General features: G+C 50.1%; 1 protein-coding gene across 7 annotated transcripts in view; it reads right to left on the bottom strand.

The window, feature by feature from the left end:
* Positions 1–9,721, bottom strand: part of PCDH15 (protocadherin related 15) — a 460,568-nt gene extending 450,847 nt beyond the window's left edge. For 4 of the 7 annotated variants that reach the window (XM_050305496.1, XM_050305499.1, XM_050305498.1 and 1 more), the window contains exon 1: positions 9,693–9,710. The gene's annotated coding sequence lies outside the window, so the exon portion shown is untranslated. Of the gene's footprint in view, positions 1–8,802; positions 8,847–9,692 lie in introns of those variants that run through there. The other 3 variants (XM_050305502.1, XM_050305501.1, XM_050305497.1) reach the window with 3 other exon arrangements.
* Between the last annotated feature and the right edge of the window lie 7,321 nt (positions 9,722–17,042).

Below are 17,042 nucleotides of genomic sequence, written 5' to 3'. Positions count from 1 at the left end.
ACAAACCATGCAGCAGAACAAGGCTGGGACACAGCTCCACAGAAAGCCTGTGGCCATCACACTGGGGCTCTGGAAACATCTGAACACAAATCTTTACATAGATATATGGCAATGTAGATTAATCCTTCAGCCCCTGGCATTGGTAGTGCCCATGGAAACAAATCAACTCTTGCACGAGCACTGAGCACCTCTATCCGTTCTCATGTGAGCAGAGCATGCAGAACCACAACTAAAAACCTGCTCTGTGGCTTCCAGGAACCTCTGGAGCCCATTAAAGCCCCCACGAGTGGATGTAGATGTAAAAATATTCCCGAGTTCCCGAGTCCCACAGCCTCAGCCAAATCCACACCAGCAGCAGAGCAGCAGGTTATCCTTAACCCTGCAAAGTCACTCACACTGGGACACAGAGGAGCCACCAGCAGGCCAGCTGAGCTCCTGGGGCACTGTCTGCCACCAATTTACCGGTTGAAGCCTTTCCACCAGCGCTCCAGGAGGCTCAACCAGCGGCAGCCAGCCTGGAGAACACAGCCAATTTATTCCAGGGATCATTCCTGATCGGCTCCCTTCTCCAACCTCCCCCCCCCCTGCTTCGAGCAGGATGTTAACTCCAACAAAACTGAGCAGAGAGGAAAAGGAAACGCTGTTCCTACAGATGTGAATGTCATGTAAATGTCAAACCTCCCGCTCAAATTGGATCAGGGGGCTGAGTGAAAGGGAAACAGCATTACTGTGAGTAAAGCAGCACACACAGCAACAGTTTCAGCCCGTCTGCTCCCAACATAACCTTCCTGATGGATTTCATTATCCCTAATTCTCCCTGTAATATTAAGCTGTAATGGATTTTGCTAAAAGATCGTCTATAGCAGCACAAGAACTGCAAACAAATGTTGGCTGGCAAGAGGGATCTACACAGTCTTAACAGGAAATTCTTTGTGTGCCATTTCTACCACTACACTTCACCCAAAAATAGTTTTCATTTCTTCTGCATTACGAGTAAGTGCCCATCTATTTAGAAGGGCCAGGAGCACGTGCACCCCTTCATCTGCAGGTGCTAAATTAGATGTTATGAAGGAATTCTTGGCTGTGAGGGTGGGCAGGCCCTGGCACAGGGTGCCCAGAGAAGCTGTGGCTGCCCCTGCATCCCTGGAAGTGTCCCAGGCCAGGTTGGATGGGGCTTGGAGCAGCCTGGGCTGGTGGAAGGGGTCCCTGCCCATGGCAGGGGGTGGGATGGGATGAGCTTTGAGGTCCCTTCCAACCCAAACCATTCTGGGATTCAATGAACTGTAGCTGTTGCTTTTAACTACAAATTAAGAACTTCCTTCACTCTCAAATACAGAGGGAGAAGTATTCCACAGCAGTGTTTGTGTTAGTAAATGCAAAGTTGGAGTTAAAAGGAAGGTTCCAGACACGTGATACTTTCCCCATCAGCTTTGTAAGTCCCCACCAAATCACCACTGCCTCTCACTCAGCACATGGGGACCAACTCTGAGCACAACTTATGTCAACCTCAGTTTAGTTCAGAATTATTTTCAAAACAGAAAAGAGATCCAACAATTGCCCTGAACCAATTCCTCTCTATTAAAAAAGCCCCAACTCGTGATAGGTGTGTGTGGCCCACAGGGCTGACTTCATTGTGCAGCAGCCTTAACATCTGAGTTACCTGCTGTGCCACCAAAACAGTTCGCTGATTTCCTCCACAGGAGTTATGCAGGGATACCTTTGGAAAAAGCTGGAATTCCATGCCCTCAGCAGCATCCTCTGTGGCTGCCAGCCCAAGCCATAAACGTGTCACTACCCCGAAAATTGGTGGGAGGGCAAGGGGACATTCCACCCATATCTCTGATGGATGGCTCCCTTTAGCTGGAGACTCCCTCAGCAGCTGGAAGAGTTTCTTTTTGTAGTCTGCCTCCAAAGATATTAAAATAGGAACATTCTCAAAGACTTGAAGGGATATCATTGTACACCCCCCAAAAAAAAAGAGAGTTTTAAAGGGATTTCAATAATCCTCTGCCCTTCACCTTCAGTGAGGCAAACATAGGCAGTATCTTCCACTGCTTCACTGCTGTTTGAAGGTGGAATCAGGAAGAAACAAAGCAAAAAGGGAGCAGGTTGCAGTGCCAGTGGACAAAGCTTCCATCTAGTATGAAATTCATGGACAGCCTGACTCATCTGTTCAGCAGTTTCAGTGATTTCTATGAACTCAAGATCTGCCCTGTGGCTCAGTCATTAACCCTATTTTATAAAAGGGTGTTCAGTTTTAAAAAAAACAAACCATCTGAAAGTCACCAGGTGCATCTACCCAGACCTTACTCAGGTATGTTTGTAAATAACCTTGTTTCACATTAAATATTAAAAGATTTATCTGAAAATGTAGTAAAGGAATAGGATTATCTGCTGCTCTATGATTGATTTGGGCACCTAGAGGGGAAAAAGCCCTCCAGCTTAAAACAGGCAAATACCAGAAAGTTCCTTGACTATCAGAACTGCAGCAATTTCATCAGTATGAACAAATCCCTGCCAGTGGACACGTGAGTAACAGAGTTCAGGCTGTTCTTGAGAGATTTAAAGATCCCATTTGTGAATGTTAAATAACTGAAAGCTCCATGAGCTAAATGGATTCAGGAACCAGTCGGTGCTTCTTCAAAATTAACTTATGCCCACCCTTTCCTTTGACAGGACCTAAAGAAAAAAAAAATGAATAAAACTGCAGAGGCACCCCTGTATTTCTGCTGCAGGTTATCCACTTTTCCTTGTCATACATGTGGCTCACGAGTGCCAAGACCCAGTTCCATCAGTGTGTTTCATTTCTGGCTTACGTTCCTTTACATGCAACAATAAAACCCAAATGCAAATCTTCTAATTACTTTCACTGTGCTGCCTCACAGAAACTTTCCTCCAACTCTGCAGCCTACAGAAGCAGAGAACAGAGGCACAAGTTGTTTTGTGCTGTTGCACACACCACCAGAAACCAAAGGGTATTTCAAGCTTTAACGCTGCCCAAGTGTAAAAACTGAGAGAGGGAACAAAAAAAAGAAACTCTTCATAATCCATAAACACACATCTGTTCAGTGGAGACCCTGGGGAATAAGGGTCTGCCACGGCACTCCAGAACTCAGCACCGTGGCTGACGAGTGCACCCCTATTTCAGCTCAGCTCTGGAGCTTGGCTGCTGCCAAGTGGAGCGTGGATCAGCACAGAGCTGAGACACAGCAGCTTCACTGGCAGCCAGCAGGAAACTGCTGGCCCAGCACTCACGAGGCCTTTGCCACTTAGCTGGAGAGCTCCCCAGCTCATCCCCGTGCTCCCATCGCTCAGCCCTCCAAAGGGCTGTCTCCCAGCCAGCCTCACTGCCGCTGCATTCCAATAAAACTCAATCAGGTGAGCTCAAACAGCTCCTCTGGAAGGTCAGAGCTGTCCCTGACAGAGCCAGGGGTATCCATGAGGTGCAGCACATCCACCACCAGAACGACACCTCAGAGTGTGGTCACACTCAAGGACATCTTGTTTAGAGCAAACACACAACGTGCAGGTAATTATTCTCTGCTTAGAAAAGATTCTTTTCCTCCACAATCATAATCATAATCAGAGAGTCCTAGCAGGAAAAGAACTCCAAGACTGGGTCCAGCCATTAACCCAGCACTGCCAAGTTCCCAAGTGCCACCTGCCCATTACTCTAAAAATACATCCTTGAAATTTGATCATCTCCTGTAAAGTGAGCAGGTAACTGGGGGTTGCTTGGCACAGCTGCTTGGCCAGGGAAATACCCCTATCAACAGGCACAGTTAACACCAAGAGCTGTCAGGAGAGAGCACCGAGCTGCCATCATCACCCCTCTGTGGCTGCTCATCAGCCAGCAACCTTTGGAGCTGTTCATCCAAATAATATCCTTGTATTTAAATAGAACCCTTAGCTTTGAAATGGGATTGTCCCCCCTCACCAACACCTCCCTATAACATGGATATCAGGGAAATCTGGAATCACCTGGTGCCACACAAGTGCTGTGGGAGGGCACAGATCAATGCTATCCATACAGAGTGTTCCCAAGGGATTGATGGCTCGTGAGACCCCCAGAGCACCAGGTAACAGAGGTTATCTCCTCCTACCAAAAGCAACTGTGGAAGTGCCAAGTGGGAGATAGGAGCACTGTTTCTAAAGATATAGGGGGGTGGGGGAAACGTAGGCAAACAGTAAATGCTGCAATCAGCCATTCAAATAACACTTGGGGATTAATATTCACGTTTTCGCAAAGAGCACCCCATGTAACGCCACAACAGAGCGAGAACAGGCTGCAGTTGTGTATCTCATCCTTTAACAGGATCAATCACCAGCACTCTCCAAAGGCTGCACACCGAACCAGGATGGCAAGGGAGACCAAGAAGGAGCATTTTATCCCTTTAAAACACGTGAGGAGGAAGCCCGTGAATTAAAGCCGAAGCAGCAATAACAACCTGGCCTTGCAGGAAGGCTCCCCAGTTACCACAACAAGAAGTCTGTGATGTGGACATATCAATAACCCTTGTCACACAGCCCTCCCAGACCCCGAAGCACTGCTATTTACACATTCAGTCTTACAACCTGCGTACTAAGCCACTAAGTACGGAATTATTCGGGTTGGGTTTAAGTAGAAATGTGTGTTAATGTTTATTTCTGGGAAAAAAACAGAGCTATTACAGCCACAAAATCTTATCCAAATCTGATTGCCTAACCACCAAAGTAGTAAATAAAAGCACTGATGAAAGCAGTGGGCTGGATGCTTCTCTCTCACTAATTAAATCACTTCAGCAAGAGCAGCATTTTAGTGCTTAAACATGATCCTCACCTTAGAAAGGACTCACCACAGTTTCACTAAGATGGCTCCTCCAACTGCTTTATCAGGAGTATTTTCCTCCTTGCATGCTTCCCAAACTCCTTCCAGAAAACCTTTCCAGCTGTTTTTATCAGTCAGCTTTGTCTTTTCACCTCAGTTTCTTCTCTCGGTACTTCAGATGGTTTGTTCGGGTTAGAAAACGGAACGTATGAACCAAATAAAAAACAAGCCAGTCCTTCAGCGGCAGCAAACAGCCACAGCCTTTGTGGCTCTTCACTTTGAACCTCCCTCTGCTCTTCTTCTTTGCCCTGCAGACTGCACTGATGCAGGGGATTTATCTGAGCCAACGCTGTGCCTTTGCACCTTGCAGGGCATTCTCTTAGTGACAGACAAAATCAGCTGCAGGAAGACAGCAGTCCATGACCCTTCCTCAGGCAAACATCCCCTACAGGCAAGGATTGCTTGTTGGAAGTTCCAAGGAAAATCAGGAAAAAGCCTAGGACTCCTCTGTTCACCATCAGGCTAAGATTACAGTCTTGGTGGCACCAATGTAAATTCCTATTGGAGCGTTGTTTTGGAGCAGTTATTCCCAACAGGAGCCAGCACAGCCCAGGCAGGGGTTTTATACACCTGGCCCACCCCAGGCTCTGTGCTGGCACCACAGCTGCAGCATCCTAGCTGAGATAATTCACCCCAAGCTCCTCTGCTTGGCCAGGCATTGCTCACCAAGCCCCCTCAAAGACTTCCCCAGCAGGCAGAAAGCTCCTCCAGGAAAGCCAAAACAACAGCCAACCAAAACCAATCAACACCTTCATCTGCCTTTCCAGTACAGGCAGAGAGCAGAGGGGCTGGTGCCCTTGGTCATCTCCCCCTCACAGAGTTGGGCTTTATCACCACGATTAAAAGCACTTGTTCTACTTTCTTCTGTGCTTCAGCTTGAAAACAATTCAGCCAGGTGTGCAGTGGCCAAAGAACAGTGTGCCATCCTAACATCAAATTACCTCAGCATGCAAAGTTGCAGGAGGATCTGTCTCCTCTCCCAGGAGCCTGCTCTGCTGTGCTCTCACAAGCTTTTCAGGCACTCAGTGTTTCTTTCCCCAAAAGATTTCACATCAACAAATGCCATCAAATAGAATGCTCTGGGAGCAGCAAAATTAATAGAGACCTGCAAGGTACTTTTTCCCCCCTTCATCAATCAGTTGATTAGTTATTTTTTAATTAAAACAACAAGCTCTGATTGCAGGATTTCAAGCAACAATCCTTGCCACTTTAACTCCTGTTTTCTGTGGTTCAGATACTGAGTCCATAAACTATTAATGGGGTAGAACTGGCAAACCTGGCTTTGATTCTCAAGCAGCCTCTTGGGTAGATCCAGATCTCAAGCTTCAACTACTCTGTTACCCATCTGCATGTTTGGAGCACCAAGAGGCACATATCACCTGGCTAATAGTTCAGTTTTCATCTGGGCACTTTAAGCTTAGGAGAAAAACAGCTGGTTCACACAAACAACAAAAACAAAACCAACGCTTCATTTTGCTAGGTCTGTTAAATTTCCCTCAAGCTTGGATGAAGATCCAGAAACAACCTTCATGGAGAGAAAAGGTTTAGTCTGCCAAACCAATCTGGGTTTGATATACTGCTACCACTGCACTCAGACCAAAATTTACTTTCCTGTTTTCAGATTTTGCTGCTTTGGCTGGACAAAAGCCTTGATGCAAACATAAAACAAACAAGAAGGAAAAGCTAACATTCACATTGTTTTCCTGTATAAGAGCATTTTAGCTAAGGCATAGTTGCTTCCATAAGTTTACTAAAGCCAGCAAAGGAAAAGTGCAAAGATAGTCGTTTTATTTCCTTCACCTGTTTGCTGACCACAAGCAGAGTTTCAACAACTTACGTCCCACGTTTAAAGCTGCTCACAAATTATTTAAATCACAGAGTTCAGGGGTCAATCTCCCTGTGCACATGGATGCTAAGGCACGGGAAGAAGGAAAGGAGCAGTAAGTGAGAGACACCTGAAGGATCCTGCTTTTTAAGGATGTGTTCCACTGAGCAAAGACGTGGTTCCTGAAGGTACAGGTGCCAGTAGCAACACATAAGGAACTCGTGGAAGTTTATTTTGTAAACAGAGGAAAAAGAACTTAAGCCACATTCTAACTTCTGTCTGATACCCATGCCCAAAGCTTCCCTCCACATCCCATTCCCACATCCCTATCCAGCACTGAGCTATCCCAGCAGACAGTAAATACATGTACAGCATGGATACACAGTGCAGCAACTCAACAGACTTCCATCAGGGGACAGACAATCAGAGCCTGGAGAGCAGATCTGACAAACACACGCACACAACTGACACGAGGCTTCACTGGGGGACGAAGGAACAACAGCCATGGTCTCACAGAGCTGACTGAACCTCTTCACCTGCAAAGTTCACACTGAATTAGTGCTTAGCTTTCAGATAATTATCAGGTTGCTCTAATAACCAAAGGAATCAGATACTCTGACACTTCCCCAAATACACACACATGCTGTCATCTGGAAGTCACAGGCAAAGCAGGATGCCAAAAGCCAGTTCCGTGCCTGGCCCTCCACGCAGCTCAGGCTGTGCTGGGAGGCAGGAGGAGATGGCATCTTCCAGGGAGAACCGAATTTGGAAGAGTTACACGGCAAGAACAGTTTGCATTCATTCCCAGCTTGCTACGTGGGATCTTGAGAACATTTGCTTTGCCACTTCGACTATACGGTTTGATTTTATTTTTAAATCTCTCTCTTTCCCCAGTTTCCACTCATCAGAAAGCAGAACTGGTCTCAGGCGAAGCGAGAAATGTGTTTGCTTAAGACGCAGACACCCCAAAGAGGAGTCTGAGAATTTTACGTGTCACGAATCTCCTCCCGTCGGGGGGGGGGTGGGAACAGACAAGGAAAACGTTCCCACCTTAACTTTTCATGATGGGATGTGGGAACAACCTGCCTTGCAAGCACCGGGGCTCCCCCCCCCCCACCTCGGCGGAGTCCAAACGAGTCAACGGGAATTGATTTGCATCCAACAGCCCCTTCCACTACCACGCCCCTCCCTCTAAATTAACATCCACACAGTCGTCATTAATGGCCACTGCTGGAACACGTCAGGGTCTGGAAAGCCGGTGTCTGCCTCTCCCGACATGTGCCCCCGGATGACACCACCACCACCACCCACACGTCTGTCTTGCTCTTCCCCCGGTAATCTCACAGCGCTCAGGCTGCAGCCCCCAAAGCTACCTCACCCTCCACCTCTCAAGTTAGCACAACATTTCAAACGCAGGGATAGATAAAATCGCCGGGGTGTGTAAAAGGCAGGCAGCAGAGCCACATCGCCTGCCACGAGCCGGGGGACCGCGGTGACTCTGCTGACTCCCGCTGTAATCCCACTCGCAGAGCTTTCAGGGGGCTTTCCGAGCCAGAGAAGGTGCCTCCCCGCAGCTTTGCGGTTACGAGGCAAGGAGCTTCCCGTCTCCCCTTCGCAGGACTCCCCGATGCCTGACGGGCCGAGGCACTCGGGAAAAGACAGCAGGGAAGGCACCCAGCATCACTCCGCTTCCCCCAGCTGAGCTCGGAAACGAGATGTACCAGCAGCCTCTCCCGCGCCAAGTATTACAGGAGCGGAATACTAACGGGTTCCTTTATTTTACCCATTACCATATGCAGATATTAAAGTCTAAACGCTGCATTTGTGCACTGGCCCTTGCAAATCGACCCTACGTGTCAAAGCGGCACGACAACAGCTGAGGTCACAGTCTCTCCCCTGCCTGGCGGCAGGGACCGATGGGGAAGGAGAGGAGGAGATGGGTGTTTGTCCTCGCTGGGGAGGCTCTCCCAGCTCCGGCCGCCGAGCCCTGCCCCAGCAGGGTGGGAGCCTCGGGGCTGAGGCAGCCCGAGGAGCCGCGGCAGCGCAGATCCACTCCCCCACCAACCCCGCAGCGATCCCACCTGCGCATCCCTCCCTGCCCCCGACTTACCCCCCTCGGCCGGGAAACTTTCGGGACGGGGCCGGGCGCGGGGGCCGCCGCCCTCTCGCAGCGAGGCCCGCGGGGGCGGCTCCGGTGCCGCGGGGTCCGTGCGGGAGCGGGGGCAGCGCCGGCTGCGGTGGTGGCTGTGCGGGGGAGGGGGGGACCCTGCGGGCAGCGGCGCTGCCCCCGCGGCGGAGCTCGCCCTGCGCTGCCCACCCGGCTGTGCCGCGGCTCGGGCAGAGCGGAGCTGCGCTGCGGCTGCTGGCGGCCGCCTCCCCGCATCGGCGAACGGGAAAAAAAGGGAAGGGAGGGAGGGAGGGGGGAGGAGGAAAGAAGGCGGCAAGCATTTGCCAGGGCTCCGGGCATCCCTGCCTCGGCAGCCGGTCCTCCGCCCCCCGCTCCTGCGGGATGGAGCGGCCAGCTCCCTCGCAGCCCCGCGGCCCGCCCCGTTGCCCCGGCTGCGAGCACACCCAGGGCAGCACTAGCAGGGCAGGGGCTCGGGCCGCGCTCGCCCGCTCCGTCCCCCCCGACACGCCCCGCCCGAGCGGGAGATGCTCCGCGGCGCCAGCGAAGGAGCCTCCGGCAAAGCCGCTCCCCGCACTTACTGATCCCAGCTCCGGACCGACGCGCACCGGCTGCCGAGCCCGCGTGTTTGCTGGTGCTGCCTTACCCCCAGTTGCCACCTGTAGGCCCTTTTCCAGGGAGGATCAATGTCTCGGGTACCATCCGTCAGAATCCGGCGTGCGAAGTTTCAGTGCGCGGCGGGTCAGCCTCGCCGCAGGCTCCCACTCCTCCCCGGGGCCGTCCCGCATAAACCTGTGCCCAACTGCACCCGCTGCAGGAACGTGCGAGGCCTTGAAGGGCCAAAGGTCCGGCTGTTACCTCAAGGCAGCACACACCTTCATCTCTTAGCAAACAAAACTCCCCGTTGATTCAGCCCTTCATCGCCGACGCCAGGGGAAGACCCCTCACAGGAGAGCGGCAGCGAAACCACTGCTGGTCTCAAACGCAAACATCCACTCTTTCACCCTACCCGCTCTACTCATCTCCGAGACGAGACGGGACAGACACTGCCGGGCCCCCTCACTTCTGGAAGAGAGCTTTCCCAAGCAGCCTTAGCCAAGTGAATACAAAACCCGAGTCTGCCTGTCTAATCACACCGAACTCCCCTCCCCTCTTTCATTCAAGCCCCTCTTATTGGGCTCACCTGTGCTCCTCCCTCAAACTTCTGCGGGCAACTCCACTTGCAAAACCGCCAACACCTTTCCGTGGAACCTTTTATGAAGGCAAATAATCGCTCCTGACCTTTCAAGTTAAGATGACCGCGTAAATTTTGACCGTCTCAATATCATCTCGGATCCAAACGGCAAAGCAGATTTACGAACCACAAATTTTCTGCACAGAAGCTGAATAAAACCTGAGCTTCCCCAGTATTTTCAGAGGAGCCTGCTAGTTCCTTTGGAATCCTAATAGCCAACCCTAGCCTTCAGAAGGACTCCGACTATATTTCTAGAGGAGCTCCGACGCTGCATGTCAGAACAGGAACGCAGAGTTTAACCCGAGGATGCCGCCAGCTATTTTATATTTGGGTGCTTCTCCCCTTGACGGCGCCACGTAGCAGCCCCCCCACCCCTCGGAGCATCTTCCTCCGCCGGGCTCGCTGCCCCCCAAAACCGTGGCCAGGAGCCCCTCGGGCGAACGCCTCGGCTCATTCCCGCACCTGCTCCCGCAGCTCGGGCGGCCTCGCCGTTCGCTCAAGGTGCCCTGACCCTCCGCGGGGACCCCATCCCCTCGCAGCCCTGCTCGCCGCTCACCTCCGCCCTGCGCCGCTCCCCGCGCTTCCCCCGCGGTGCGGAGCGGAGCGGGGCCGGGCCGAGGCGCGGGGCTCCAAACGCGGGCGGAGTGTGCCCCCGCAGCGGCTCGGAGGCGCGGGGAACTGCAGCCGCAGGCACCGGCCGCTCGCCTCCCCCGCACCCCGGAGGATGAGCACACCTGCCTTGCCGCGGGAAAAATAATAATAATTTAAAAAAAAATTTAAAAAAAAACCCTCAAACTTCCCCAAAACGCACGGGAATAGCGGTGAGCTGGCACCGGTGTGAACTCCGAGGGCGGCGGGATCCCGTTCGGGGGTGCGAGAGCGGCTTTGGGAGTTCAACAGGGGTGATTTACCGCGAAGTAAAAATGAATAGTAATTACAGCAGCTGGAGGGGGAAGGTAACGCGTCCTGGTTCTGGCAGAGAGCCAGCTCACTGGCAAAAAGCGTTGTTTAGGATTCCACCGGTTGTCCTTGCACATTTGATTTTACAAACAAGGACATTTGTAAAGAGCCTTGTGCACTTCAGTAAAGGCTCACGAGCTTTCTTGTACTAGTTTATTTGCTTTAAATATGAGTATTTCCTGAACATGTGAGCTTTGCAGGCTTAAATGGAAGAATTTCGGTGAACTATCAGAATGAATATCTCAAACAGGCAGGATCAGCAACTGGTGGAATCAGGGACTCAGCCATTATTCATTTTTTCCTTCAATATTTATGACTAACACCACACACAGAGGGAAATTTCTCCTCTCTTTGCCCCCAAAACTTCTCAGCTCAAGCCCACGATCAACATGGCAGGCTATGCCAGGTTCCTCCACTCAGTATGGGACGCAAAGAACAATTATTTAACCATAAAATCCCACGCAGACTGGGGTTGGCTGAAGACCCCAACAACCCCACTGCTGCTTCTGTTCCCACCACAACTGCCCACACGGAAACACGAGCAGAGCATAGCTCAGAAAATGAGTCCTGCCCCGTTGGCCAGTCCTGCCCCCAAAAGAAAAGTTCCCCAAGCCACGTATTTCCACTCTTTATCCGTGCAGCAACTTTGCCTGACCCAGTTCACCTCATTAAACCAGCAGAAAACTGACCTGGCAGCCAAGAGCCGAGTCTCCTTCATCTTCAGCGAGCCAAGCGCGATCGCCGAGAATCCGAAAAGCAGCAGAGCCATGGCCGAGCAGGTCCCGACTGAGCAGAGTGGAGCAGGACCACTCCCTTCAGCTCCAACTTCTTCCCAGCTTCACCTGTGAGAATCCTGATCAAATCCCCCCGCTGCAGCTGAGCCCAACATCCCGCACATCCTCTGAAGTCAAAGGCAAAACTTGTCCTGATGTGGATGGAGCCTTCTCATGTTCCTCTCCCCTCCAAAGGCGATAAGAGCATGAATTTTAACCCTCCTCATGCTTCCCCCTTCCCTCGTGCTTCTCGAACATCCAGGTTCTTCAAATTAGCTGCTGGAGGAAGAGAAGGAAGCCTGGGGAGGGTAAAGTGTGAGGGGAATGCTGATCAGCACCTCAGCTGTTGCACCAGCCAGGTGTTTCTCCTCGCCATTATTAGGTGAGTCACAGAGATTTTAGCAGAGAACCTTGTTTGATTAGACAGGAGACCTACAGATCTGAGAGCTCAGGAGCTTCTGTGCTAATGCAGAATTCATAGTGCACAGTCTTGTTTGAAAAGTAACGCTTCTAATTAGAGAAAGATTTAATTTCTACTTCAAAATTTGGTGGGCGATTTTAATAAGAGAGGAGGAATTACAAGCTAAAGTGTCGAGACCCCATTAATCAAATATTTGCACGTGCTTACATATAATTTAAGCAACTCTGCCATTTATTTAATCTTGAAATTCAGAGTGAAAGAGCAGATTTGCCACTGTTTGTTTAGATATGGCTACATTCACTAAGCTCATGCCTTGAGCCTCTACTTAAATCTGTTTTACTACTCGAAATAATTGCAAACAGGGCAATTCCTTCTATTACATCCCCACCTTCTCTTCTCTTCTCTTTAAAAGAACAGTTAATCACAGGAAGAATGTGCAGAGGCATTTGCAAAGTTCTGTTTGTTGTGTTTTTTTTTCCAATGGCCAGCTGTACCGAGAATTTGTTCAAGGATCAATGTGCATTTTATATGAATACAATTAAAGTGGTGAATATAACTCCCCAAAGCCCAAATTAAGTTCTCCTAATCCATCATCTCCTGTAGCTGTTGGGGTGAATGGAAATTCTGTGATTGATTCCAGGGAGAGCAGGTGCAGCTCCTTTATGTGCTGGTCCATCTCAGGCCATCTGTACATATATGTGTGTGGTGTGTACACCACATGTGCCTGCAGGAACACTGTATCCTCAACACCAACCAAAATCTGCCTCACATATAAGAGGTATTGATTTCACCTGTTACTGGGTGAGATTTTAGGCAGGAATACCTCACAGACATTAATTAATTTACATTACTGCAGGAGGCACTGTGTCCACAACAGGGTCACAAAGACAAAAAAAAAAAAACCCCAAACGAACCATGCCAGAGGCCATGCTGCAAACCTTTTGCAGGGGAAAGGCTGGCACCCAGAACCTGCTGTGCTCCCCGTGCCCAGGGAGCCAGTGCAGTCCTCCTGAACTGCAGAAGTGCTGAGTGCCCTCTCTGCCCATCGATCGAGTTTGCGGCTGTGAGTGCTCAGCACTTCTCCACATTAGGCCTGGGGGGTCCTGGGATGAGACAAGCACAGAGCAGCCTCAGAATCTATTTGGGCTGAAGTGGCTTGCTCAGCAACACACACTGAGACTGCAGCAGAATGGGGGATAAAGGAGAGTTCTTCTCCCTCACCCGCCTCCATCACAGGTGATCCTTCCTGTGCCAGCAATCCCCCCCACTGCTCTCTGCTCCATCCACCTCCAGATTTCTACACATGAACTGGGAATCTGCCTGACACACACACAGATACAGCAAGACACTGAGATGTGAGAGAGCTGGCAGGGGAACTGAGTGCTGTAGGTAAAGATGATGTTGTAATCTCAGAGCCATTTGGACTGGAAAAGCCCTCTGAGGTCCCCGAGTCCAGCTGCTCCCCCAGCACTGCCAAGTCCTCCAACCCATGTCCCTCAGTGCTGCTTCTGCTCAGAGGGCAGGACTGCTGTTTTCCATGTCTCTTCTTCACGTGAGAACAAGGGGATAGAGGGATCCCAACAGTTCCCAGTTACCTGTTGCCAGCTGTGTGTGACACCACACCACTGGAGCAGCTACATGGCCTGCCAAAGAGAGGGGATATTGTTCTTAACTGGGGAGTGGGGTATTGAGGTTATTTGTTTGTTCAATCACCAACAGGTAGGACAACATTGCATTACAAGTCCAGCCTAGCCAAGGCTCTTCCCTCTGTTCCTGGAGGAGACTGTGTCCCTGACAGTGTCCCTGCCATTATTCCTAGAGGCACAGTGTGCCAGGTTACACTGTTCATGTTTTGACAAACTGCCAGCATTTTGCTAAGAAATCAAGTACAAACCCCAGAAAATTACCAAGGTTACACCTCAGCCAAAACTGAAAAGGACTTCATGAAGTAGTAAATGCTTTTCTCTGAGTCTGAAGGTTTTCTTCCCTGGCAAGTTCCAAAGACTCATGGAAAACAACATAGGTGCTTCAGCCTCTAAAAAAACACTGTATGAGTCTCTTACAAGGGGAAATTCTAATAATCTGAAATAAACATGCTGTACTCGGAAAGTAAGACTGGACAATAGCAAATACAAAGCCTTTTGTACAGGGAAGAACAGATTCTTATCAAGCAGGCACATAGCTACTCTTTTCCAGACTGGGATACTGCACAGCTGGGAGGCTCCCAGCTCATATGGGATGCACTTCACTTGGAGCTTCTGATCCCTCTCCCGGGAACAGGGCTGATTTACATCAGTGACCATTACTCTCCCACTTCTCTGCAGAGCCTGGGGACAGCTGTCAAAATCTGGTGTGCTTTTAGGAGAGCTGACACTAATAAGGTTTCTATTCGCATGCTGGGAAACTGCTTCAGTCAAGACTTGAATATCTGTGGCTGGTACTAGAACTAATAACAGCCAAGAATAATTAGCAGCTTCCAGAACACACTCACCAGCTTTTTTTTACAGCTCAGGTGTGAACACATCCATCAGGAGTGATTACACCTCGCCAGTAACTAAATTACAAAGTTAAAACACAAGTGCAGGACGTGGACAGTAACACCAAATAAACTGCCTGTCTCTTCTATAAAGTCAATAAAAGTTTTGTCCTTGCATCATTTCATTACCACTTGGAAAACCTTCCATTCCCACATTTCGGAGTGGTTTTAAAACATTCCAGGATTATTTGCAGGAAATGTGAGTTTTTCCCTCTCTCTTTTCAGGGGCCCTTTTTACCCACCCCCGTTTGCGATTGACCTTTGCGGCTCCCTGCGTGTGGTGCCTCCAGTCTTGCTGTCTCGTTAAATGTCCCCCACAAAGTACCTTTTGCACAAGAGGTTGAATGCTGTATTTTTCCTGCCTCCTGTGACAGGCTGCTGGGGAGTGCCTGGGATTACCTGTGCCTTCAGTGGCTGCCAAAGACACCTTTAGTTCCCACTGCCTGAGGCGTGTGCACCGACCCCTCGAGCTGAGCAGATGGGAAACGAGCAGTCCTGGGGGAAACACAAGCACAGCCGCAGCTGAAGTTTGAAACGTAAGCATTTTCATATTTCTTTTGATTTCTCCCGTTAGGAAGCCCAAAGGGAGGCAGTGGAGGCTGGGGAAGGGAGCTGTGTGCCTACCTCCCCCCCCTTTAAATGCAGCACAAGTTCTGGGGGCTGTGGCACACCAGCAGTCATTGATGAGGAATTTAAAATGCCTATTTGCACTTACCCAGGGAATTTACTGCAGTGTCACCCAAACATCATTCCTTCCTGGAATCAGGAGAGCACATCCTGACCTGTACGAACTGGAAATAAGGAGTTTAGCTCATTAGAATCCTAGAATGGTTTGGGCTGGAAAGGTTCCAGTCCTGCTGTTGTGGGCAGGGACACCTCCCACATGCCCAGGCTGCTCCAAGCCCTGTCCAACCTGGCCTGGGACACTCCCAGGGATCCCAGGAGCAGCCACAGCTTCCCTGGGCACCCTGTGCCAGCACAGCTGGGAATCGAGTCGAGTTTTAACTCTGCTGGAATGTTCTGCTCTAGCAGAGGGGTGAAAGTCGGGCAAGTGACTTTCCCAGACGTGCAGCGCAGTTTGCAGAGCTCTAAAAGGTCTGAGAGACACAGGATGGATCTTTTAGATAGACAAATGGGCGTCACATTAAAGCTGAAATGGCTCCCAAAAATATCCTGCTAAAGACCTCATCAAAACCACTTCCCCACTGGCAGCAAATGTCACACAGTGGCTTCTACCTTGCTTTTTAGGAGAGGAAAGGGGAGGCTGCCTTAGCCAGTAAGAGAAGCAATTGGGAAGCTGGAATACAATTATTCAGACTGTGTTCCTGCCAGCACTGTGCTCTGATAACCTTTACTCTGAGAAGAGTGTAACGTTTAATGATCAGAACGGGGAGTGTCGTTCCCCTGGTGGCTTTTTCACAGCAGCCTGAGGGAGAAGAGCAATCTTTGGTACTTTTCACTCCAAACCATGCCATCTTGGGCCCACTCCAGCCATTCTTTAAAAGCACTCACTGTCTTCCACAATTATTTCCTTACTGTCAGACGCCAGCCACCCTCGATATAAACATTCGAAACACAACCCATGGCATTTTTCCATTATAGACTGATGGCCAGATTTGTGCTAATCCGTGTTTACATCAGTATTAAATGAGTAATAGCCTCGCTGAAGTTGCCCTTGATTTATGTGGGCACCACAGAGATAAGAGCTCACACCAAAAATCCAAACAGGCCGTTTATTTCTCCTAATCGGGAGGAACAGAGACAGGATTCGAGGGGGATGCAACAGCTTAAACAAGGAATTAATTTCTGAAACTACTTTTTGCTGCCTCTGAGAACCTTTTATCACTACCACTGACAACTGACTATGTCCCTGAAGGACCCTTATTCAAGAATCTTCTTGAACCGAGTGTGTGCCATTGTCCCTCAGGCCTCCTGGGCTGGCACGTGCATTTGTGTCCCAGGTGTATTTGCAGCACGAGGAGATGGATTTTCAGTGTTGTCAGGTTGACCTTTGAAGCCCTACATTACATATTGATGAGCTGCAAAGCTGGATGTCAGGCATTGACTCAATCTGGACTAACTGAAGTGTCAGTGTCTCACCACTGCAGAAAGGTGTCTGGACAAGCTCAGTTTGAATCTCAGCTCGTCTCAGGTGAGTTTGGACTGACAGATGCTGTTAGGGAGCAACTGTTTGCATGCATTCCTTTCATAGACAGATTAGATGGAAAATCAGCCTCCATTTAGCACAGAGAGACAGGGTGTGCACACCTGCATCACCCACAGCCGCTCTGGCCACATCCA

This window comes from Myiozetetes cayanensis, unplaced genomic scaffold, assembly GCF_022539395.1.
Source record: "Myiozetetes cayanensis isolate MyiCay16 unplaced genomic scaffold, myiCay2020 scf10, whole genome shotgun sequence".
Taxonomy (NCBI): domain Eukaryota; kingdom Metazoa; phylum Chordata; class Aves; order Passeriformes; family Tyrannidae; genus Myiozetetes; species Myiozetetes cayanensis.
Note: the sequence above shows the minus strand (reverse complement) of the source record. Positions and strands in the feature narration are given on the sequence as shown.